The following is a 25,280-nucleotide window of genomic DNA, read 5'->3' as shown; positions in this document are numbered from 1 at the left end:
TGTTCTTCTTTATTCCTGTAGGAAAGTACCATCTTGCCTGGCATGTTACCCCCATATTTCACTGTATATATGTTGTTTCAGTTGGATGTGTCACTGGGACCCTGCCAGCCAGGGCCCCAGTGCTCATAAGTGTGCCCTGTATGTGTTACCTGTGTTATGACTAACTGTCTCACTGAGGCTCTGCTAATCAGAACCTCAGTGGTTATGCTCTCTCATTTCTTTCAAATTGTCACTAACAGGCTAGTGACCAATTTTACCAATTTACATTGGCATACTGGAACACCCTTATAATTCCCTAGTATATGGTACTGAGGTACCCAGGGTATTGGGGTTCCAGGAGATCCCTATGGGCTGCAGCATTTCTTTTGCCACCCATAGGGAGCTCTGACAATTCTTACACAGGCCTGCCACTGCAGCCTGAGTGAAATAACGTCCACGTTATTTCACAGCCATTTTACACTGCACTTAAGTAACTTATAAGTCACCTATATGTCTAACCTTTACCTGGTAAAGGTTGGGTGCTAAGTTACTTAGTGTGTGGGCACCCTGGCACTAGCCAAGGTGCCCCCACATTGTTCAGGGCCAATTCCCTGGACTTTGTGAGTACGGGGACACCATTACACGCATGCACTACATATAGGTCATTACCTATGTGTAGCTTCACAATGGTAACTCCGAATATGGCCATGTAACATGTCTAAGATCATGGAATTGCCCCCTCTATGCATCCTGGCATTGTTGGTACAATCCCATGATCCCACAGGTGTGTAGCACAGACCCGGGTACTGCCAAACTGCCTTTTCAGGGGTTTCACTGCAGCTGCTGCCAACCCCTCAGACAGGTTTCTGCCCTCCTGGGGTCCAGCCAGGCTTGGCCCAGGAAGGCAGAACAAAGGACTTCCTCAGAGAGAGGGTGTTACACCCTCTCCCTTTGGAAAAAGGTGTTCAGGCAGGGGAGGAGTAGCCTCCCCCAGCCTCTGGAAATGCTTTCATGGGCACAGATGGTGCCCATTTCTGCATAAGCCAGTCTACACCGGTTCAGGGACCCCTCAGCCCTGCTCTGGCGCGAAACTGGACAAAGGAAAGGGGAGTGACCACTCCCCTGACCTGCACCTCCCCTGGGAGGTGCCCAGAGCTCCTCCAGTGTGCTCCAGACCTCTGCCATCTTGGAAACAGAGGTGGTGCTGGCACACTGGACTGCTCTGAGTGGCTAGGGCCAGCAGGTGATGTCAGAGACTCCTTCTAATAGGCTCCTTCAGGTGTTGCTAGCCTATCTTCTCTCCTAAGTAGCCAAACCCTCTTTTCTGGCTATTAAGGGTCTCTGCTTTGGGGATTTCCTTAGATAACGAATGCAAGAGCTCATCAGAGTTCCTCTGCATCTCTCTCTTCACCTTCTGCCAAGGAATCGACTGCTGACCGCGCTGGAAGCCTGCAAAACTGCAACAAAGTAGTGAAGACGACTACTGCAACTCTGTAACGCTGATCCTGCCGCCTTCTCGACTGTTTTCCTGGTGGTGCATGCTGTGGGGGTAGTCTGCCTCCTCTCTGCACTAGAAGCTCCGAAGAAATCTCCCGTGGGCCGACGGAATCTTCCCCCTGCTACCGCAGGCACCAAAGAACTGCATCACCGGTCCCCTGGGTCTCCTCTCAGCACGACGAGCGAGGTCCCTTGAATCCAGCAACTCTGTCCAAGTGACTCCCACAGTCCAGTGACTCTTCAGTCCAAGTTTGGTGGAGGTAAGTCCTTGCCTCCCCACGCCAGACTGCATTGCTGGGAACCGCGTCTTTTGCAGCTACTCCGGCCTCTGTGCACTTCCGGCGGAAATCCTTTGTACACAGCCAAGCCTGGGTCCACGGCACTCTAACCTGCATTGCACGACCTCCTGAGTTGTCCTCCGGCGGCGTGGGACTCCATTTACAACTTCGGGTGAGCACCGTTTCACTCCTCTTCTAAGTGCCTGTTCCGGCACTTCTGCGGGTGCTGCCTGCTTCTGAGAGGCCCCCTCTGCCCCCTGACGCAATTGGCGACATCCTGGTCCCTCCTGGGCCACAGCAGCATCCAAAAACCCTAACCGCACAACTTGCAGCTAGCAAGGCTTGTTTGCAGTCTTTCTTCAGGAAAACACTTCTGCACGACTCTCCACGGCGTGGGACATCCATCCTCCAAAGGGGAAGTTTCTAGCCCTTGTCGTTCCTGCAGAATCCTCAGCTTCTACTTCCTAGTAGCAGCTTCTTTGCACCCACAGCTGGCATTTCCTGGGCATCTGCCCACTCTCGACTTGGTCGTGACTTTTGGACTTGGTCCCCTTGTTCCACAGGTACCCTCGTCTGGAAATCCATCATTGTTGCATTGCTGGTTTTGGTCTTTCCTGCAGAATTCCCCTATCACGACTTCTGTGCTCTTTGGGGAACTTTAGTGCACTTTGCACTCACTTTTCAGGGTCTTGGGTGGGCTATTTTTCTAACCCTCACTGTTTTCTTACAGTCCCAGCGACCCTCTACAAGGTCACATAGGTTTGGGGTCCATTCGTGGTTCGCATTCCACTTTTGGAGTATATGGTTTGTGTTGCCCCTTTCCCTATATGTCCCCATTGCATCCTATTGTAACTATACATTGTTTGCACTGTTTTCTAATACTATACTGCATATTTTTGGTATTGTGTACATATATCTTGTGTATATTTGCTATCCTCATACTGAGGGTACTCACTGAGATACTTTTGGCATATTGTCATAAAAATAAAGTACCTTTATTTTTAGTATATCTGTGTATTGTGTTTTCTTATGATATTGTGCATATGACACTAGTGGTACTGAAGGAGCTTCACTCGTCTCCTAGTTCAGCCTAAGCTGCTCTGCTAAGCTACCATTATCTATCAGCCTAAGCTGCTAGACACCCTATACACTAATAAGGGATACCTGGGCCTGGTGCAAGGTGTAAGTACCCCTTGGTACTCACTACAAGCCAGTCCAGCCTCCTACAATTCCTAGTTACATTCTGGACATTGTAATGAAGTCCAACACGTTTTGCTTTCACTAGAGCTTGTCACAGGACCAGAGGCGACTCCTCCACGAGAGCAGAGGAGCGTCGACCCGCTAAAAAAAATGCCCCTAGAGCTGAAAAATAAAATGGTAATAAAATGTATTTGTTACCATTGTATTTTTCAAGACCTCGTCCTGAACGGAGTGTCAGGACGGGACGGAGCAATTGCGGCTGAGTGGCAGCAGGGAGCTCTGCACTTTAATTTAAAGTGCGCATGTCCCTTTGGCCAGCCGTCTTGCGACGGCCAGGCTGACATGCGCACTTTGAACTTCTCTAACCCAGCTGTCTTAAGACATCTGAGTTAGAGAAAGCCCAGGTCTCCAGTGCTCTTAAAAGCACTGAAAGAGGCTGCTCCCTCCAATCCTGACACTTCTCTCAGGCTGTTTAACAGCATGAGAGCAGTGACAGGATTGGTTAGTGCAGTTTTCTGGGTCCAGCTTTGGAGCTTTGAGGAGACACTAGGGCCCTGATTTATACTTTTTGGTGCAAAACTGCACTAACGCAGTATTGCACCAAAAAGTTTAGCACCGGCTTGCACCATTTCTGTGCACCAGCTGGGCACCGTATTTATGGAATGGTGCAAGCCGGTGCAAAGGGTAGGCTAGCATTAAAAAAAAACGACGTTAGTCTGGTGGGGCTGGAGTTATGGAAGAAGGGGGTGTTGCACCAAAAATGACGTTAGGCAGGTTAGAGTAAAAAAAATTACTCTAACCTGCCTAGAGTCATTTTCTGACGTAATACCATCCATACCACATGACTCCTGTCTTAGAATAGACAGGAGTCATGCCCACCACCCCAATGACCAGCACAGGGGACCAGGGTCCCCTGGACATGGCCATTGCACCCTGTTGCATGTTTGGGGGCCCATTTCAGGGCCCCCATGGCACTTTAAAAAATAAAATTAAATACCTACCTGTACTTACCTGGGATGGGGTCCCCCATCCTCCGTTGTCCCTCTGGCGTGGGTGAGGCTGTCCCTGGGGCCTGGGGAGGGCACCTGTGGGCTTATTCCATGGTGTTCCACCATGGAAATAGGCCCACAGGTCCCCTAATGCCTGCACTGACCCAGGCGTTAATAAATGGAGCAAAGCAAGCTTTGCACAATTTTTTTACCCCTCCTCCCTCCCGTGCACCATTTTTGCACGGGAGTATAAATATGGCGTTAAGGCCATAGAGTCATTTTGTGCACGGGAACGCCTACTTTGCATCTCATTAAGGCAAGGTAGGTTTCCACGTCCAAGAAATGACTTTAACTCCATAAATTTGGCGCTAGACGGGTCCAGTGCCAAAGTATAAATATGGAGTCCGTTTTGCACCAAATAAGAGTAAAAAAAAATGACGCTAATTGGGTGAAAACAGAGTATAAATATGGCCCTAGATGAGGAGAGGAGAAGAAGAGGCTGTGAGGTAAGTGCCATTTTTGAGAATTTTATTATTGTACAACACCCATCCCACCAATGTAAATACAAACCAGCCACCACTGCACAGGACCACACCAACTATGTAACACAGGCTCGCTTTCAGTGTTAGGTAACACATTCAGAGGCTGAAATGAAAGTTTTTGATCAATTTACAATTGTAACTCAAGAAACAGACTTCTGGTGCACATCTTCATTTTACCCTTGCAATTCCGCATGCTTTGCTGCTGCAAGGTAACATCTACCTCTGGATTGCCGCCATGATGCAAGTAGCCCAAGGTTTGAATGTGAGAGCAAACAGCGATTGGATTTTAGGAGGATGGCATTAAATTTGCCTCACACAACGCTGCAGTTAAGAATAGGAAAGTTAGCATACTTGGTTATGTTATGTTATGTTATGTTATGTTATGTTATGTTATGTTATGTTATGTTAGGTTAGGTTAGGTTATGCTGGGCTAGGCCAGGTTATCCTATGTTAGGTTAAATCCACTGACATTAAAAGCGTGCTACCTAGAGTACATTTCTTCTTCCTGTCACCCTGCAAAATCAAATGGCTGCAAATAAAAATGGTAGCTACACAATAAGATGATCAACAATGACATAAGTCTCAAAAGGAGACAACTAAGTTGGAGGCAAAAGCAGAAGTGCAACGTAAATTAAAAGAACTGATTCTGCATCCCCCCTGAAAAGCTGCCGAACGTCCACAAGAGTAATTTCAAAAGTTATTTCAAAAGTTTTTATTCAAGATTTTAGTGCAAAACAAGCGGTTGGTATACATTAATGAGCTAAATACAGTCTACACAGTGCGACTGCATCGGATTTTACAAATGGCTAGTACAAAGGATGGAAGGCATTTATCAGAAAGCTCAGTAAGTTAGCAATATTGTTGCTCAAACATGTGGTGGGGAAAGTAAAAAGAGAACAAAAAGAGAGAACGGCAGAGAGAAATCAAAAGAGAATAAAACAAAAAAGACATAGGGGTAGAGGGAAGTACCAAAAGTTAACGTATGGATGGTGTAAGGAGCATATCAAGACTAAGGGCCTGATTACAACTTTGGCGGAGGGGGTTAATCCGTCCCAAATGTGATGGATATCCCGCCAGCCGTATTATGAGTCCATTATATCCTATGGAACTCGTAAGACGGTGGGCGGGACATCCGTCACATTTGGGACAGATTAACCCCCTTCGCCAAAGTTGTAATCAGGCCCTAAGTAAGCTATGTCAGCAAGACTATATAAGAAGACATAGAAGTCTCAAGTGGAATCCAGTCTAATGTGGTGTTGGTAAACTGGCTCAAAAACACCTTCAAGTTGTCTCAAGGGGGTTGAGCAGCTCAAGACAACGATCCAGGCTGTTCCAAAGGGTCTTATTGGCAAAGATTAACGGGTATTGGGTAGAGAGACTGGAGTGTGTGTCCCTAATGTACCTCAGCCATTCCCACCATTTGTTGGTGGAGGCTTCCCCCACTGATTTCCAAGAGGAAAGAATGTTTTTTATGAGTGAGGATAAACATTAAGGGGCTTATTTACAAGCCCCTCTGCGCTGCCGGGATGCCACACGGCACCACACACTGCCGGGCCACATTTAAAAGGCCATGTAAAGCCACCCTGCCTGGCTTTTCATGGCCCTATAAATATGGACTGAATCAATGCAGCGCAAGTCGCTGCTTCGACTCACCCTGCCACAGGGAGAGGTGCCATGGGTTTTACGGTGGGTGTTCCCACATAACACCCATGGCATTTGACACATTCCCAGATTTATGAGATTTCGCAGATCTGGGAATGCATGAAAAACCTACACCGCCCCTGTGGAGGCGTAAGGAAGGCGCAATGAGGAAAAAATATCTTGATTTCTCCTTGTTTTTCCTTTTTCTATGTGTGCTGCATTCTGCAGCACAGATAGAAAGAGGAAAAACGCCTCTTGTGATTGTTTTTGTGCAGGAAGGTTTCCCTTCCTGCCCAAAAACATGGCGCATACCTGCCCTTTTCTTTTGACCCAGGGCAGCGCAGCAAAAAGGCTTGCTGTGCTGTCCTGCCTCAAAAACTTGTGAATATTTCCCAAAGAATCCACTAGGAGTAAGTCATCATGTTGTAAACCCATCTTGTGTGAGGGGCTAAAAGCGCCACAGATGGAGAACAAAAAGTTGCTAGGGACGTTAGTTTGACAGATATTGTCAATGGTGTTGGTGAGTTTAGTCCAGCAGTTGTGTAATAAAGGACGTGCATACGTCTTGTGATGAAGATCTGCATTTGCAGAGTTACAGCTCCAGCAAGTGTCTTTCCCTATTAGACCTAGGGGGAGATTTAAGACCCCTAGCACCTCCTTGTGCCAGATTAGCGTCATTTTTTAAAATGCTAATGTGGCCCAACGAGGCCAAAATCGCCACGCCAAATTTACAAAGTGGCGCAATGCATGCATTGCGCCACTTTGTAACCCTTTGTGCTACATTATGCCTGCGTCAGGCATAATGAATGAAAGGGGGCATTTCCTCATTATAGGACTGAATAAATGGGGCAATGAAATGTAAGGGATTTCTTTGAGTTATTTATTTTGGTACTTTTAGCGTCTGCTCAAAGCAGGCGTTAAAAGGAGAAACACCATTGTTTACAATGGACCTCAATGGGCTTTGCAGGATTAGCATCAACATTTTTGACTCCCTAATAGTGGCCTCAAAGGCATTACAGCGTACCTGTGGGGAACAATCATAAATACAGGATTTGTACAGCGTGGCAATTCAGGGTCTCAAGGCGCTGTATTGTAGGCAATGGGGAGATTAAGTGATTTGCCCAGGATCACAGGATGTTGAGCTGACACCGAGACTTGAAATCGATTCCACTAGTTCTGACATCAGAAGAGCAGACCCTTAGGCCACATCCTCCCCTCAGAGGGGTTCTTATGAAAAATGTTTTCAATAGCCTGGCGGATCTTTTCCAAATGGGTTTTACCCTGTAAAATGTCAGATTTAAGTGCTAAGACTTGTCATTCGGGGTAGTTGTGGTCCAGTACAACAAAGCCAAAAAAACATTTTTGGATTAGTCTGTGGGATGAGGATGGCCTAAATTTGGCTCTCGAACTACGGTCTATGGTGGGGTGAAGTGAGAGGTTGAAGTCGCCTCCATTAACAGTTGGGAGTCACTGGGGAGTCCTGCGATCAATTTGTCGATGTGTTTTCAGACAATGATGTTGTTAGTGTTAGGCACATAGATATTCAACAAATACATTTCTTTACCAGATTTCGACAATTTGTTGAGTATCCACCTCCCATTTTGGTCAGAGAGCGTGTCTAAAACACTAATCTTTGCCTTGTTGGTGATGACGGTAAGAACTCCATGCTTCTTCTTGTGTGCAGGTTAACCTATGGCTTCCGAGAACCATGGGGTGTTAAAGGAGGAGACATCTGAGGTAAAAGGTTTAGATTCTTGTAGTAGTAGTACATCACACCTGAATTTGTATGTGTATTCAACAATTTTTCTCCTCTTAACTGAATGATTCAGCCCCTTTGTGTTAAGTGGGAGAATTTGTAGAGCATCACACTTCGACATAGGTGATACTATAAGACACTGGAGAAGCATAAGTAATCAGGGTCGTCCCTCAGAGTTTGGTGCATTGATTGCTTAGTTTTCACCTGCGGCCTCGTCAGAGAACGGGAGCGGTCATGATGTCAGCAACAGACGTCACGCTTCTTGGTTGCGTTATTATGACGCTACCCAGTACAGTGGGGGTGATTTTGGCATGTTTAATTAGTGCAGGGAGCGCAGCTCCTTTAAGTCATGTACTGCCTGGCTGTATGGAGAGTTACCAAAAGTGCACATAAAAAGTTAATAATCACTAGTTGTTTGTAATAGGGTAACGGTTAACGCAGAGTTGAGAAATCAGGGAGTCAAGAAGCAGTCTGAAATGTTTTTAGGAAGTAGTCTGAAGTGTTTTAGGACACGGCAGGCCAGCGCAAGTAGAGATGTAGCTTCTGCTGCAGCAGCTTGCTTGCGGAGTTGCGACCTCCCCAATCAGGAATACAAAATTATGGACAGTGATCAGGGCTGTAGTGATTATCTTGAATAACCCAGTCACTCTCTTCTTTTAGTGTTGAAGAGAACAGATGACATAGGCTTGCTGTGATCAAGGCAATCATGACAGATCTTTAACTGATGCAAAGACAACAGATGATGGACAGAATGCAGAACAAATCAAACATTCACCCCCAGTCACAGATCTGGGTTTAATCCATCAGTTTTTTTGCTTGCCATGCCATTCCAGTTAGAAACCCAACCATATGCAAATCAGTCTTGACACTGTTGCCTGTGAGAACAATTCAGCCCGAACTGCCAGGCCAGGTCCTCCCTGGACCAGAAATAAGAATCCTGGGACCGGTTTCAGGGTATCACCCTCCATCTTTAATTAAGGCCTCACCGCGTTGCAGGAACAGGAGCGCCCATGTTGTAGGCCACCTACGGCTTGTTTTCCAGTTTGCGATACTCCGCTGAGATGAATTCGTCTAGGGAGCGTTTTGAGACATGAGGCACTTCCCGCTAATGCTCCAATGCTCTTTCAAGATGTCCTGTGGTGTGGTTAATGTGTTTAGCTTATTTTAAAGGTGGAAATGCGGCACCACAGAGACAGAGGTCAAGTGGCCATTTTGTAGGAGGCTGGACTGGCTTGTAGTGAGTACCAAGGGGTACTTGCACCTTGCACCAGGCCCAGTGATCCCTTATTAGTGTATAGGGTGTCTAGCAGCTTAGGCTGATAGATAATGGTAGCTTAGCAGAGCAGCTTAGGCTGAACTAGGAGACGTGTGAAGCTACTACAGTACCACTAGTGTCACTTGCACAATATCATAAGAAAACACAATACACAGTTATACTAAAAATAAAGGTACTTTATTTTTATGACAATATGCCAAAGTATCTTAGAGTGTACCCTCAGTGAGAGGATAGGAAATATACACAAGATATATATACACAATAGCAAAAATATGCAGTATAGTCTTAGAAAACAGTGCAAACAATGTATTGTTACAATAGGATGCAATGGGGAAACCAAGGGATAGGGGCAACACAAACCAAATGCTCCAAAAGTGGAATGAGAACCACGAATGGACCCCAAACCTATGTGACCTTGTAGAGGGTCGCTGGGACTATTACAAAATAGTGAGAGTTAGAAAAATAACCCTCCCCAAGACCCTGAAAAGTGAGTGCAAAGTGCACTAAAGTTCCCCTAAGGATAAAGAAGTCGTGTTAGAGGAATAATGCAGGAAAGACACAAACCAACAATGCAACAACGATGGATTTCCAATCTAGGGTACCTGTGGAACAAGGGGACCAAGTCCAAAAGTCACAAGCAAGTCGGAGATGGGCATATGCCCAGGAAATGCCAGCTGTGGATGCAAAGAAGCTTCTACTGGACAGAAGAAGCTGAGGTTTCTGCAGGAACGAAAAGGGCTAGAGACTTTCCCTTTGGTGGACGGATCCCTCTCGCCGTGGAGAGTCGTGCAGAAGTGTTTTCCCGCCGAAAGAACGCCAACAAGCCTTGCTAGCTGCAAATCGTGCGATTAGCGTTTTTGGATGCTGCTGTGGCCCAGGAGGGACCAGGAGGTCGCAAATTGGACCAGGAGGTAGAGGGGACATCGAGCAAGACAAGGAGCCCTCTTAGCAGCAGGTAGCACCTGGAGAAGTGCCAGAAACAGGCACTACGAGGATGCGTGAAACGGTGCTCACCCGAAGTCGCACAAAGAAGTCGCCGGAGAACAACTTAGGAGGTCGTGCAATGCAGGTTAGAGTGCCGTGGACCTGGGCTGGACTGTGCACAAAGGATTGCCGCCGGAAGTGCACGGAAGCCGGAGTAGCTGCAAAAGTCGCGGTTCCCAGCAATGCAGTCTAGCGAGGTGAGGCAAGGACTTACCTCCACCAAACTTGGACTGAAGAGTCACTGGACTGTGGGGGCCACTTGGACAGAGTTGCTTGATTCGAGGGACCTCGCTCGTCGTGCTGAGAGGAGACCCAAGGGACCGGTAATGCAGCTTTTTGGTGCCTGCGGTTGCAGGGGGAAGATTCCGTCGACCCACGGGAGATTTCTTCGGAGCTTCTAGTGCAGAGAGGAGGCAGACTACCCCCACAGCATGCACCACCAGGAAAACAGTCGAGAAGGCGGCAGGATCAGCGTTACAGAGTTGCAGTAGTCGTCTTTGCTACTTTGTTGCAGTGTTGCAGGCTTCCAGCGCGGTCAGCAGTCGATTCCTTGGCAGAAGGTGAAGAGAGAGATGCAGAGGAACTCGGATGAGCTCTTGCATTCGTTATCTAAAGTTTCCCCAGAGACAGAGACCCTAAATAGCCAGAAAAGAGGGTTTGGCTAACTAGGAGAGAGGATAGGCTAGCAACACCTGAAGGAGCCTATCACAAGGAGTCTCTGACGTCACCTGGTGGCACTGGCCACTCAGAGCAGTCCAGTGTGCTAGCAGCACCTCTGTTTCCAAGATGGCAGAGGTCTGGAGCACACTGGAGGAGCTCTGGACACCTCCCAGGGGAGGTGCAGGTCAGGGGAGTGGTCACTCCCCTTTCCTTTGTCCAGTTTCGCGCCAGAGCAGGGCTAAGGGGTCGCCTGAACCGGTGTAGACTAGCTTATGCAGAATTGGGCACATCTGTGCCCAACAAAGCATTTCCAGAGGCTGGGGGAGGCTACTCCTCCCCTGCCTTCACACCATTTTCCAAAGGGAGAGGGTGTCACACCCTCTCTCAGAGGAAGTTCTTTGTTCTGCCATCCTGGGCCAGGCCTGGCTGGACCCCAGGAGGGCAGATGCCTGCCTGAGGGGTTGGCAGCAGCAGCAGCTGCAGTGAAACCCCAGGAAGGGCAGTTTGGCAGTACCAGGGTCTGTGCTACAGACCACTGGGATCATGGGATTGTGCCAACTATGCCAGGATGGAATAGAGGGGGCAATTCCATGATCATAGACATGTTACATGGCCATATTCGGAGTTACCATTGTGAAGCTACATATAGGTAGTGACCTATATGTAGTGCACACGTGTAATGGTGTCCCCGCACTCACAAAGTTCAGGGAATTGGCTCTGAACAATGTGGGGGCACCTTGGCTAGTGCCAGGGTGCCCTCACACTAAGTAACTTTGCACCTAACCTTTACCAGGTAAAGGTTAGACATATAGGTGACTTATAAGTTACTTAAGTGCAGTGTAAAATGGCTGTGAAATAACGTGGACGTTATTTCACTCAGGCTGCAGTGGCAGGCCTGTGTAAGAATTGTCAGAGTTCCCTATGGGTGGCAAAAGAAATGCTGCAGCCCATAGGGATCTCCTGGAACCCCAATACCCTGGGTACCTCAGTACCATATACTAGGGAATTATAAGGGTGTTCCAGTAAGCCAATGTAAATTGGTAAAATTGGTCACTAGCCTGTTAGTGACAATTTAGAAAGAAATGAGAGAGCATAACCACTGAGGTTCTGGTTAGCAGAGCCTCAGTGAGACAGTTAGTCACTACACAGGTAACACATTAGGCACACTTATGAGCACTGGGGCCCTGGGTTACCAGGGTCCCAGTGACACATACAACTAAAACAACATATATACAGTGAAAAATGGGGGTAACATGCCAGGCAAGATGGTACTTTCCTACACAACCCCCCCCAAACGAAGGACAATAAGACTAGCCATGACCTGATGAGTCTTCATTGTCTAAGTGGAAATATCTGGAGAGTCCATCTGCATTGGAGTGGCTACTCCCAGGTCTATGTTCGACTGTATAGTCCATTCCCTGTAGGGATATGGACCACCTCAACAATTTAGGATTTTCACCTTTCATTTGTTTTAGCCAAAGTAGAGGTTTGTGGTCTGTCTGAACAATAAAGTGAGTGCCAAACAGGTATGGCCTCAACTTCTTCAGAGCCCAGACCACAGCAAAGGCCTCCCTCTCTATGGCAGACCAACGCTTTTCTCTAGGGGTCAACCTCCTACTAATAAAAGCAACAGGTTGATCCTGGCCCTCAGAATTAAGTTGTGATAGGACTGCCCCTACTCCTAATTCAGATGCATCAGTTTGGACATAGAATGTTTTAGAGTAACAAGGGCTTTTCAGGACAGGTGCAGAGCACATGGCCTGCTTCAGCTCCTCAAAAGCTTTCTGACAGTTTGCTGTCCATAATACCTTTTTAGGCATTTTCTTGGATGTGAGGTCATTAAGAGGGGCTGCAATAGAGCCATAGTTCTTAATGAACCTCCTGTAATACCCAGTGAGGCATAGGAAGGCTCTCACCTGAGTCTGAGTGGTAGGGGGAACCCAATCAATAATTGTTTGGATTTTCCCCTGACGTGGTGCAATCTGTTCCCCACCAACAAGGTGTCCCAGATAAACCACCTTCCCCTGCCCTATCTGGCACTTTGAAGCCTTGATAGCGAGGCCTGCCTTCTGCAGGGCCTCCAAAACTTTCCATAGGTGGACCAGGTGATCATCCCAGCTGGAGCTAAAGACAGCTATATCGTCCAAATATGCTGCACTGAAAGCTTCCAGCCCTTGCAGGACTGTGTTCACCAACCTTTGAAAAGTGGCAGGTGCATTTTTCAAACCAAAAGGCATTACAGTAAACTGGTAATGTCCTCCAATGGTTGAAAATGCCGTTTTAGGTTTAGCATCTTCTGACAATTTGATCTGCCAATACCCTGCAGTCAAATCAAAAGTGCTTAGATACTTGGCAGATGCCAGTGTATCTATGAGCTCATCTGCCCTGGGTATAGGGTGAGCATCAGTTTTGGTTACCAAGTTGAGACCTCTATAGTCTACACAAAACCGCATTTCCTTCTTTCCATCTTTGGAATGGGGTTTTGGTACAAGTACCACAGGAGAAGCCCATGGACTTTCAGAGTGCTCAACCACTCCTAGTTCTAACATTTTCTGGACCTCTTGCTTTATGCAGTCCCTGACATGGCCAGGCTGCCTATAGATCTTACTTTTGACAGGTAAACTGTATCCGGTATCTATAGTGTGCTCACACCAAGAAGTGGTACCTGGCACAGTAGAGAAGAGTTCAGAGAATTGATCTAGGAGATTTATGCAATGGTCTTTCTGCTCAGCAGTAAGACAATCAGCCAAAACTACACCTTCCACAAGAGCATCTTGTTCTGTGGAAGAGAAGAGATCAGGTAGAGGATCACTGTCTTCTTCCTGTCCCTCATCAGTTGCCATGAGCAGGGTGAGATCAGCCCTGTCATAGTAGGGTTTCAGGCGGTTGACATGGAGCACCCTGAGGGGACTCCTGGCAGTGCCTAAGTCAACTAAATAGGTGACTTCTCCCTTCTTTTCAACAATTGTGTGGGGTCCACTCCATTTATCTTGGAGTGCTCTTGGGGCCACAGGCTCCAAGACCCACACTTTCTGCCCTGGTTGGTACTGAACCAAAACAGCCTTCTGATCATGCCATTGCTTCTGGAGCTCTTGGCTGGCCTGAAGGTTTTTGCTGGCCTTTTTCATGTACTCAGCCATCCTTGATCTGAGGCCAAGTACATAATCCACAATATCCTGCTTAGGAGCTTTTAAAGGTTGTTCCCAACCCTCCTTTACAAGTGTGAGTGGACCCCTAACAGGGTGTCCAAAAAGAAGTTCAAAGGGGCTGAAGCCCACTCCTTTCTGGGGTACCTCCCTGTAGGCAAAAAGGAGGCATGGTAGAAGGATATCCCATCTCCTGCGGAGTTTTTCAGGGAGACCCATAATCATGCCTTTGAGAGTTTTATTAAATCTCTCTACCAGTCCATTTGTTTGTGGATGATAGGGTGTAGTGAACTTGTAAGTTACACCACACTCCTTCCACATGGCCTTTAAGTATGCAGACATGAAATTGCTTCCCCTGTCTGATACTACTTCCTTTGGGAAGCCCACCCTAGAAAATATTCCCAGGAGGGCCTTTGCCACTGCAGGTGCTGTAGTGGTCCTTAAAGGAATTGCTTCAGGGTATCTTGTGGCATGGTCCACTACCACCAAGATAAACCTATTGCCTGAAGCAGTAGGAGGGTCAAGGGGGGCAACTATGTCAACCCCTACCCTTTCAAAGGGAACCCCAACCACAGGCAGTGGAATAAGGGGTGCCTTTGGAGTGCCACCTGTTTTGCCACTGGCTTGACAGGTTTCACAGGACTTACAAAAATCTTGTGTGTCCTCAGACATCCTAGGCCAATGAAACAAGGGAACAAGTCTGTCCCAAGTTTTCATTTGTCCCAGATGCCCAGCTAGGGGAATGTCGTGGGCAAGAGTTAGGAGGAACTTTCTGTACTCCTGAGGAATCACTAATCTCCTGGCAGCTCCAGGTTTAGGATCCCTATGCTCAGTGTACAAGAGGTTGTCCTCCCAGTAAACTCTGTGAGAGTCACTGACATCCCCATTAGCCTGTTTGACAGCTTGCTGTCTTAGACCCTCTAATGTGGGACAGGTGTGCTGTGCCACACTCAGCTCCTCCCTGGCAGGCCCCCCTTCACCTAAAAGCTCAGCAGTGTCTGCTTCAAGCTCCTCTGGTGTAGGTTCTGCACAGGGAGGGAATTCTTCTTCCTCAGAAGTTGAATCCACTGTAGAGGGAGGGATAGTAGGAAGTGGTTTGCTTCTACTAGCCCTAGCTTTAGGGAGCACTTGGTCCATTGTTCCAGGATCCAAGCTTCCCTGTCCTTTTTGCTTTTTGGCCTGAGCCCTTGTCAAAGCAAAAATATGCCCTGGGATGCCCAGCATTGCTGCATGGGCCACCAACTCCACATCTGACCAAGCTGATGTCTCCAAATCATTTCCTAGTAGACAGTCTACAGGTAAATCTGTGGCTACCACAACTTTCTTTGGACCAGTAACCCCCCCCCCCCCAGTTGAGATTAACAACAGCCATGGAGTGGCTAAGTGTGTTGTTGTGAGCATCGGTTACTTGGTACTGGTGACCAAGTAGGTGTTGTTCAGGGTGGACCAGTTTCTCTATGACCATAGTCACACTGGCTCCAGTGTCCCTGTAGGCCTGAACCTCAACACCATTTATTAGGGGTAGCTGCTTGTACTTATCCATATTAAGGGAACAAGCAACTAAGGTGGCTAAATCAATAGCCCCCTCAGAGACTAACACAGCCTCTGTGGCCTCCCTAACAAGGCCAACCCCAACTAAGTTACCAATAGTGAGCCCAGCTACTCCCTTGGATTGGCTATTAGTAGGTTTGCTCCCACCACCACTGCAATTAGTAGGGACACTAGGGGTAGCAGTAGGGGTTGTAGTGGTAGGAGCATTGCTGCTTTTCTTTGGACAACTGGGATCTGTTGTCCAATGGCCTTTTATTTTACATAAATAGCACCATGGTTTCTTTTCCTTGTTCTGATTAAAAGAGGATTTGGGCCCACCACCCCCACCAGAGTGTTTTTGTGGGCCTGATGAAGACTCATTTTTAGATTTGTCCCCACCCTTGTCAGAAGACTTACCATCCTTCTTTTTGTTGCCATCTTTGTCACCCCCTGTATGAACTTTTCTGTTCACCCTTGTTCTGACCCATTTGTCTGCCTTCTTTCCCAATTCTTGGGGAGAGGTCAGATCAGAGTCCACCGAGTACTGGTGCAACAAATCAGACACACAATTATTAAGAATATGCTCTCTCAGGATCAAGTTATACAGGCTGTCATAATCAGTAACTTTACTGCCATGTAACCACCCCTCCAAGGCCTTCACTGAATGGTCAATGAAATCAACCCAGTCTTGTGAAGACTCCTTTTTGGTCTCTCTGAACTTTATCCTGTATTGTTCAGTGGTTAAGCCATAACCATCCAGGAGTGCATTCTTAAGAACTTGGAAATTATTAGCATCATTTTCTTTCACAGTAAGGAGCCTATCCCTACCTTTTCCACTAAATGATAGCCATAGGATAGCAGCCCACTGCCTTTGAGGGACATCCTGTACAACACAGGCCCTCTCAAGTGCAGCAACCCACTTGTTAATGTCATCCCCCTCCTTATAAGGGGGAACTATCTTGTGCAGATTCCTGGAATCATGCTCTTTTGCAGGATGACTATGGGGAATACTGCTGCTGCCACCATGGGTTTCTAAACCCAACTTCTGTCTTTCCTTCTCTAGTTCAAAAGACTGTCTATCCAAATCCAGCTGTTGCTTTTTAAGCTTCAGTCTGGTTTGTTCCACCCTCAACTTATTGAGTTCCCTCTCTAACATTCTGTCATCAGGGTTGGTGGGAGGGACATTCCTAGATACAGAGGTATGATGGGAATGAACAGAAGGAGACCTGTCCCTTACAGAAGCCACCCTAACAGCTTGGCTAACAGAAACATTACTACCAGTATGGTGAGAATAAATGCTTTTGCTATGATGTGAGACAACACTATTTGTATGGTGTGGCTCATCATCATTACCAACTATGCTAGACTGTCTAGTAATGGGCAGGCTAGGAAGTTTCTTTCCTGAATCTTTTCCTGGGGGAGTCCCTGAATCAGATTGGGAACTATTAGGTACTTTTTCAACAGATGGGGCACCTATAGCCTTATCTTGTTCTCTAAGCATGTTAAGTAACAGTTCCAAGGAAGGATTCTTCCCTACACTCAAACCTCTCTCTACACAGAGACTCCTTGCTCCTTTCCAGCTAAGGTGGTCATATGCAAGTTTGGACAGATCAACATTTTGGCCTGTGCCAGACATTTTTAGAGAGAGTTAAAGTGATAGAAAAAGAGAAAAAAGTTTTCAGAACTTTTTAGAAAGACAGAAAAAAACTTTTTAAACTTTTAAGAACTTTTTGAAAGTTTAGAAGTACTTTTCAGCACTTAGAAAAGAGTGAAAAGAGGAAATGCAAAACTTTTTGGCTATGTGTATATACACTGACCTTGTTTTGTATATTTTTCTCTTATGAAAAGTACAATGACAAGAGTGGTAAGTAGTCTCAAAGCACTTATCCCACCGCTGCACAACCAATGTAGGAGGCTGGACTGGCTTGTAGTGAGTACCAAGGGGTACTTGCACCTTGCACCAGGCCCAGTGATCCCTTATTAGTGTATAGGGTGTCTAGCAGCTTAGGCTGATAGATAATGGTAGCTTAGCAGAGCAGCTTAGGCTGAACTAGGAGACGTGTGAAGCTACTACAGTACCACAAGTGTCACTTGCACAATATCATAAGAAAACACAATACACAGTTATACTAAAAATAAAGGTACTTTATTTTTATGACAATATGCCAAAGTATCTTAGAGTGTACCCTCAGTGAGAGGATAGGAAATATACACAAGATATATATACACAATAGCAAAAATATGCAGTATAGTCTTAGAAAACAGTGCAAACAATGTATAGTTACAATAGGATGCAATGGGGAAACATAGGGATAGGGGCAACACAAACCATATACTCCAAAAGTGGAATGCGAACCACGAATGGACCCCAAACCTATGTGACCTTGTAGGGGGTCGCTGGGACTATTAGAAAATAGTGAGAGTTAGAAAAATAACCCTCCCCAAGACCCTGAAAAGTGAGTGCAAAGTGCACTAAAGTTCCCCTAAGGATAAAGAAGTCGTGTTAGAGGAATAATGCAGGAAAGACACAAACCAACAATGCAACAACGATGGATTTCCAATCTAGGGTACCTGTGGAACAAGGGGACTAAGTCCAAAAGTCACAAGCAAGTCGGAGATGGGCATATGCCCAGGAAATGCCAGCTGTGGATGCAAAGAAGCTTCTACTGGACAGAAGAAGCTGAGGTTTCTGCAGGAACGAAAAGGGCTAGAGACTTCCCCTTTGGTGGACGGATCCCTCTCGCCGTGGAGAGTCGTGCAGAAGTGTTTTCCCGCCGAAAGAACGCCAACAAGCCTTGCTAGCTGCAAATCGTGCGATTAGCGTTTTTGGATGCTGCTGTGGCCCAGGAGGTCGCAAATTGGACCAGGAGGTAGAGGGGATGTCGAGCAAGACAAGGAGCCCTCTTAGCAGCAGGTAGCACCTGGAGAAGTGCCAGAAACAGGCACTACGAGGATGCGTGAAACGGTGCTCACCCGAAGTCGCACAAAGAAGTCCCACGTCGCCGGAGAACAACTTAGGAGGTCGTGCAATGCAGGTTAGAGTGCCGTGGACCCAGGCTGGACTGTGCACAAAGGATTTCCGCCGGAAGTGCACGGAGGCCGGAGTAGCTGCAAAAGTCGCGGTTCCCAGCAATGCAGTCTAGCGAGGTGAGGCAAGGACTTACCTCCACCAAACTTGGACTGAAGAGTCACTGGACTGTGGGGGCCACTTGGACAGAGTTGCTGGATTCGAGGGACCTCGCTCGTCGTGCTGAGAGGAGACCCAAGGGACCGGTAATGCAGCTTTTTGGTGCCTGCGGTTGCAGGGGGAAGATTCCGTCGACCCACGGGAGATTTCTTCGGAGCTTCTAGTGCAGAGAGGAGGCAGACTACCCCCACAGCATGCACCACCAGGAAAACAGTCGAGAAGGCGGCAGAATCAGCGTTACAGAGTTGCAGTAGTCGTCTTTGCTACTTTGTTGCAGTGTTGCAGGCTTCCAGCGCGGTCAGCAGTCGATTCCTTGGCAGAAGGTGAAGAGAGAGATGCAGAGGAACTCGGATGAGCTCTTGCATTCGTTATCTAAAGTTTCCCCAGAGACAGAGACCCTAAATAGCCAGAAAAGAGGGTTTGGCTACCTAGGAGAGAGGATAGGCTAGCAACACCTGAAGGAGCCTATCACAAGGAGTCTCTGACGTCACCTGGTGGCACTGGCCACTCAGAGCAGTCCAGTGTGCCAGCAGCACCTCTGTTTCCAAGATGGCAGAGGTCTGGAGCACACTGGAGGAGCTCTGGACACCTCCCAGGGGAGGTGCAGGTCAGGGGAGTGGTCACTCCCCTTTCCTTTGTCCAGTTTCGCGCCAGAGCAGGGCTAAGGGGTCCCCTGAACCGGTGTAGACTGGCTTATGCAGAATTGGGCACATCTGTGCCCAACAAAGCATTTCCAGAGGCTGGGGGAGGCTACTCCTCCTCTGCCTTCACACCATTTTCCAAAGGGAGAGGGTGTCACACCCTCTCTCAGAGGAAGTTCTTTGTTCTGCCATCCTGGGCCAGGCCTGGCTGGACCCCAGGAGGGCAGATGCCTGCCTGAGGGGTTGGCAGCAGCAGCAGCTGCAGTGAAACCCCAGGAAGGGCAGTTTGGCAGTACCAGTGTGCTACAGACCACTGGGATCATGGGATTGTGCCAACTATGCCAGGATGGCATAGAGGGGGCAATTCCATGATCATAGACATGTTACATGGCCATATTCGGAGTTACCATTGTGAAGCTACATATAGGTAGTGACCTATATGTAGTGCACGCGTGTAATGGTGTCCCCGCACTCACAAAGTTCAGGGAATTGGCTCTGAACAATGTGGGGGCACCTTGGCTAGTGCCAGGGTGCCCTCACACTAAGTAACTTTGCACCTAACCTTTACCAGGTAAAGGTTAGACATATAGGTGACTTACAAGTTACTTAAGTGCAGTGTAAAATGGCTGTGAAATAACGTGGACGTTATTTCACTCAGGCTGCAGTGGCAGGCCTGTGTAAGAATTGTCAGAGTTCCCTATGGGTGGCAAAAGAAATGCTGCAGCCCATAGGGATCTCCTGGAACCCCAATACCCTGGGTACCTCAGTACCATATACTAGGGAATTATAAGGGTGTTCCAGTATGCCAATGTAAATTGGTAAAATTGGTCACTAGCCTGTTAGTGACAATTTGAAAGAAATGAGAGAGCATAACCACTGAGGTTCTGATTAGCAGAGCCTCAGTGAGACAGTTAGTCATAACACAGGTAACACATACAGGGCACACTTATGAGCACTGGGGCCCTGGCTGGCAGGGTCCCAGTGACACATCCAACTGAAACAACATATATACAGTGAAATATGGGGGTAACATGCCAGGCAAGATGGTACTTTCCTACAGGAATAAAGAAGAACAAAGCAATATTGTAACACTATAGTATCTAGAATGACTGTTCACAAGAATCAATTAAGTACATTGGGGGTCATTACGACCCTGGCGGCCGGCGGTAAGGTGTCGGGAACACCGCCAACAGGCTGGCGGTGTTCCGCCAGCAATTATGACCGTGGCGGAATTGCCACGGCCATACCGCCGGCCCCTCCAATATCCCGCCAGGACAACAGGCTGGCGGTGTTCCGCCAGCAATTATGACCGTGGCGGAATTGCCACGGCCATACCGCCGGCCCCTCCAATATCCCGCCAGGATTCCGCCTGGCGGTCATAATCCCCAGGGCAGCGGTGCAAGCACCGCTGCCCTGGGGATTATGAGTCCCCGACCGCCAGCCTGTCCGTGGCGGTAAACACTGCCATTGAAAGGCTGGCGGTAAGGGGACTTGGGGTGCCCCTGGGGGCCCCTGCACTGCCCATGCACTTGGCATGGGCAGTGCAGGGGCCCCCAGGCATAGCCCCGTCGCGCATTTCACTGCCCGAATTTCAGGCAGTGAAATGCTGCAGCCCATAGGGATCTCCTGGAACCTCAATACCCTGGGTACCTCAGTACCATATACTAGGGAATTATAAGGGTGTTCCAGTAAGCCAATGTAAATTGGTAAAATTGGTCACTAGCCTGTTAGTGACAATTTAGAAAGAAATGAGAGAGCATAGGCAAGATGGTACTTTCCTACACATTTTCCTCTGCATCGGGCCACAACCTTCGAAAATGCACAATAGTCATGTCTGCCAATTCACCACCCATCATTCGTAATTTGAAAAAGTACTGTCACAGCACCTGCATGCCTGGCAGCCATTTTGGAATGGTTTGGTTTTGCAATTGCGTGTGAAGCAATTTCACAAGCATTGGCAAAGCCAAAATGAAATAGTGGGCAGTTCAGCAGGGCCACATCCTGCATGTGGTGGTGCACATAAAAACAGCAAGGGTATGGGGGAGAACAATAAAGAGATTACCACGGGCTGAAATACTTAAAGCCTCATTTAACCTTTCCTGAAAAGCAACAGTCGACAGCACCTCTCTTAAAATTGCCAAAAGCCAATGTCTTAATGCGGCTGACCAAATGGCCTCTCTTCTGTACTGGTGCATGTATGGATGTGTGTGAGTGTATTGGCAGCATGAAATCTCCAACACCCATCGACATCTGCCTTTAGGTGAGACCTAACAATGGGGCACAGGTGACAGAAGGTTAGCATGAGGGATGCTCACTCCTGCAGACACAGAAGGCCGACTCCCTGACACAGTTTGCGTAGATGGAGGGGATGGCCTCTCAGTTCTCTATTCAGGTAGGTTTCTAAGAGCAATGGGGCAGCATGCAGACCTGGAATTACGTGGGCTAGTTAGGAAGCGCTACATGCACTGAAAGGGAGTCACTGTGCAGTGGTGACATCTCTCAGAGGCAAGGAAGTGAGCAAACACAGAGGTATACCAAGGAGGTCATGAACAGGTGCGTTCTGGTGTTCCTATTGACTTGTTTTTCCAACTAGAAATGCAAGAGTTAATTAGGTACAAAAATGTGTAGCTTTTTAACAGTATCTTTAAATTGCTGCAACATTTTAAACATTTCTTAAATATATGTTATTTTACAGAATTCACTAACTCGTGGATGATGTTCTAGAGTTTATGAACGAGATTCTTGCTAAGGGAACCTATAGAATTACTGATTAATGCTGCTAAGGTGGCCTTCCTGACGGCGGCGGATTCTTTCAGCGTCAGTCCAAATACTGGACGTGACTTTGGCTTCCCTCAGGCCCGTTTCCCGCCCAGATTTGTCTCTGAGAATTGCATTGTAGGAAGTGGCTGTTCCATCTTGTCTAAACATTACTTTTTCTTTGTCTTCCCGCAGAAAACCAATTAGGCCAGTGTGAGGAAAAGAGGCGAAGCGAAGGAGCGGAGTGCAGGAATCCGGTCACCATGGCAAGACTTCCTGATGTGGCCAGCGGTTGGTCCCGCTTCAAGGGGACTCAATCTCACGGCTTCCTGTTCAAAGGCTGGGGGGAGGGGGAGGATTTTACCGGAGCAGTAAAAGGGGGCACCTGTTTTACTCAGTCAACAAGACTACATTTGTGCCTTTGCCCAGTATTGGTTTTCTTTGCTGATATTTTTCAACAGATTCAGTAATATTGATATATGTAGAGACATAAGCCATTTCCACACATTATTGTCAGGTTACTTTTTTAGCATTTTTCTAAAGTGCTGCACGTGTCCTTTTGCTACTTCACAACACTTAGGGGCATTTAAAAAAAACTGTGGTGCAGCAAGTCGCCCTGCTGTGCTGCGTCACACGGAAAGGGCAGGAATGCGCCGTATTCAAGGCAATAATTCCTGTCCTTTCCCCTGCGGTGACACCCTTTTGGCAGCCTAGCACCAATGCAGGCACCCTTACACCACGGTGCACAGGGCCGAACTGACTGTAGCGGGTATCATGTGTTTACCCAGGAGGCTGGAGAGGTGCATGCATACACGCATGCCAATATTTGTACCTTGCCACGACGGGCCATGTATTGCCTTGCTCACACTACACAGGTTGAGGAGCATGGATGAGTTACAGGTTTACCCATGGTTTTGTTTCCAATAGCTATGGGGACAGGCTTTCTGCAGTGGTGAAACACAGATTTAGGCCCCCGCCTCATGCACCCATCTTCAATGACCCTTTGGACCACACCAAGTCTGTGGTGGGACAGGGTTGCAAAATGTTATTCTTCCTTTTCGCTGGGCCAAGGGTTTAGTAGTTCTGCCCTGCACTGCTGACATGATGTAACTGCTTGTTTATTGTATATCCTCGGATATGTTTTCTATAATTTATTTTGGTACCCCTTCATCAGGGGTGGAATTTTACTACAAAAAATCCAATGCTTTTCAAGCTCCTTCGGTGCTCCCCCGCATTCCCTTAGCTCCCCCAGCCCCTCGTTGACATCTCCTTAACCCACTCCTCTAATGCTCCTCCACCCAACCCAATATGCCCTTCTGTTTTTTTCTTTTTATGCAGGTGCTGTATAGCATCAGGAAAAAAAAACATTGGCAAATTCAAAAGGTCTGCCCGGACAGACATGAGATGATGCTCATTGCTTGTTTGAAATGTCTCATTTTAACTTTTAAGGTTCGTAAACTGATTTCTATGAAGCAGGTTTCAACATATACATGAGGGCAGCGTCACAATGATGCCCATATTTGCAATTGCCTGGTGCACACTTCAAGCCTCTGCACCAAATCGCCTGATGGGAGAACTGGAAAAGGGCTGATAGCATGAGAAGACTGTGTGCTTAACAATATGAACATTTCTGTACTAAAACAAAAAAAAAAGCACTTAACTTATAAAATTGTCCTGTGTTTGACCAAACTAGAACTAACTTCCATCTTGAACTTATCACAGCCATGTTTTCATTTCTCATTCTGACACCACACATAACCAAAATGTGCACTGATGCTTTGTACTGACATGTTGTTCTGGAAGAACTAGGGAGGAAGCCTTTTGCTACATTCAAGGCTCTTCCTGCTTATGTTACTGTAGGACATTCCTTTATGAGATTTCCATTGTTTTGTGTAATTAGATTTGTGCTGCCACATCTGATGACATTAGGTCACAATAGGGTAAATTAATATTCATTTACAGGATAGTGCTGGAATGGTGGCCTTTGATGACTTTGTACAACTCTGTATTACTATTCATTTAGCTTTACTCACCGTGTGATGACTGTGCAATTTCCACCTGGTTTCCATTGTGAATTTCTCTAAAAACAATCCTCTGTAATTGACAAAAGCCAGACTTTTGCCTCAAGCCCCTAGTGATGCTAGCTCAATTTCTTAGCAGATTGATTTGCTGAATATTTTTTAACTTGGGCTATTTTGCAGATTTGCTCATCTTGCATCTTTCCTTAAATGCTGCTGATCTTTACGGCAATGGATTTCTATGCATATGCTAATTCCCTATGATCTATTATTATGCATTCTGGCTATTGTTTTTTGCCTACTGTATTGCACCTTGAATTATTTTAATAAACCTTCATGGTTTACAATTTACTACTGACTCCAGCAAGCCTATTTCCCATGAAATGCTAATTATTCCTTATGTGTTTGGGCACTCACACCCAGGGGCACATTACCTCACATATGCTTGAAGTTTTACACCGTTCTCGATCTGATGATCAAAAACATGGGTGTTCACAAACATTTTCCTAGGGGCCAAGAAGTAGGGCTGCATTGGTGCCAGCAGGGAGGGGGTAGGTAAGGTGGGCGTAGAGGAAGTAAAGCATGTACATGGTGGACAGGGAGTCATAGAATTATTTTGAATGTGCCATTCCATACTGCCCTCTAAATTAAGCTCCTTGTCTCTAGAAGAGTCATACATTTGATAATACTATGTTACGCTATAGCTGAGTCACTATCTTGCTATTCCTCCTTGGGCTAAGCCTTCTCTGCTTGCTATTGCTACTTTGAGTGAGTCAAGTCTACAAAGGAAGTAACTTGATCTTTGGACTAGAGAATCCTGGGCCTCACAATCTGCTGAAGTCTTTACTTTTTATCTGTAAACTTTAGAAGTGCTTAGAAATAAACTCAAAGTACCAAGAGCTATTAACAATCCTTGACAAACACCCTGCCAATAAGGTGCACAATTCACCTAGCCTCCACCTCTAGATATGGGACAGTAAACAAGTTTTGGCCATGGCAGTAGGAGACTTGACATTTAATCCTGGCTTTATCACTTTGCCCAAATGTGCTGGGTGTGAACACTGTATTTAAAGTCTGAGCAGGTTTCACAGGACAGTTTTTTTTTTTTTAGGAGAGTAGTCCCTAAGTCTCACCATTAGAACCATTCACACTGAATTTGTCGTGTAATTTGCAAGATGGAAACTATGAAACTAGAAGGC

The 25,280-nt window shown here is 47.0% G+C and overlaps 1 long non-coding RNA gene across 1 annotated transcript in view; it reads left to right on the top strand.

Annotated features, from left to right (window-relative positions):
- The window catches only part of LOC138261573 (uncharacterized), an 85,483-nt gene extending 61,051 nt beyond the window's left edge, over nt 1–24,432 (top strand). Inside the window, exon 3 of the long non-coding RNA XR_011199115.1 lies at nt 22,259–24,432. This is a non-coding gene — a long non-coding RNA (uncharacterized lncRNA). The remainder of the gene's footprint in view (nt 1–22,258) is intronic.
- The last annotated feature ends 848 nt before the right edge of the window (nt 24,433–25,280 follow it).

This window comes from Pleurodeles waltl, chromosome 2_1 (assembly GCF_031143425.1).
Source record: "Pleurodeles waltl isolate 20211129_DDA chromosome 2_1, aPleWal1.hap1.20221129, whole genome shotgun sequence".
NCBI lineage: Eukaryota > Metazoa > Chordata > Amphibia > Caudata > Salamandridae > Pleurodeles > Pleurodeles waltl.
The sequence above is the reverse complement of the archived record's forward strand: the minus strand, read 5'-3'. Positions and strand labels throughout refer to the sequence as shown.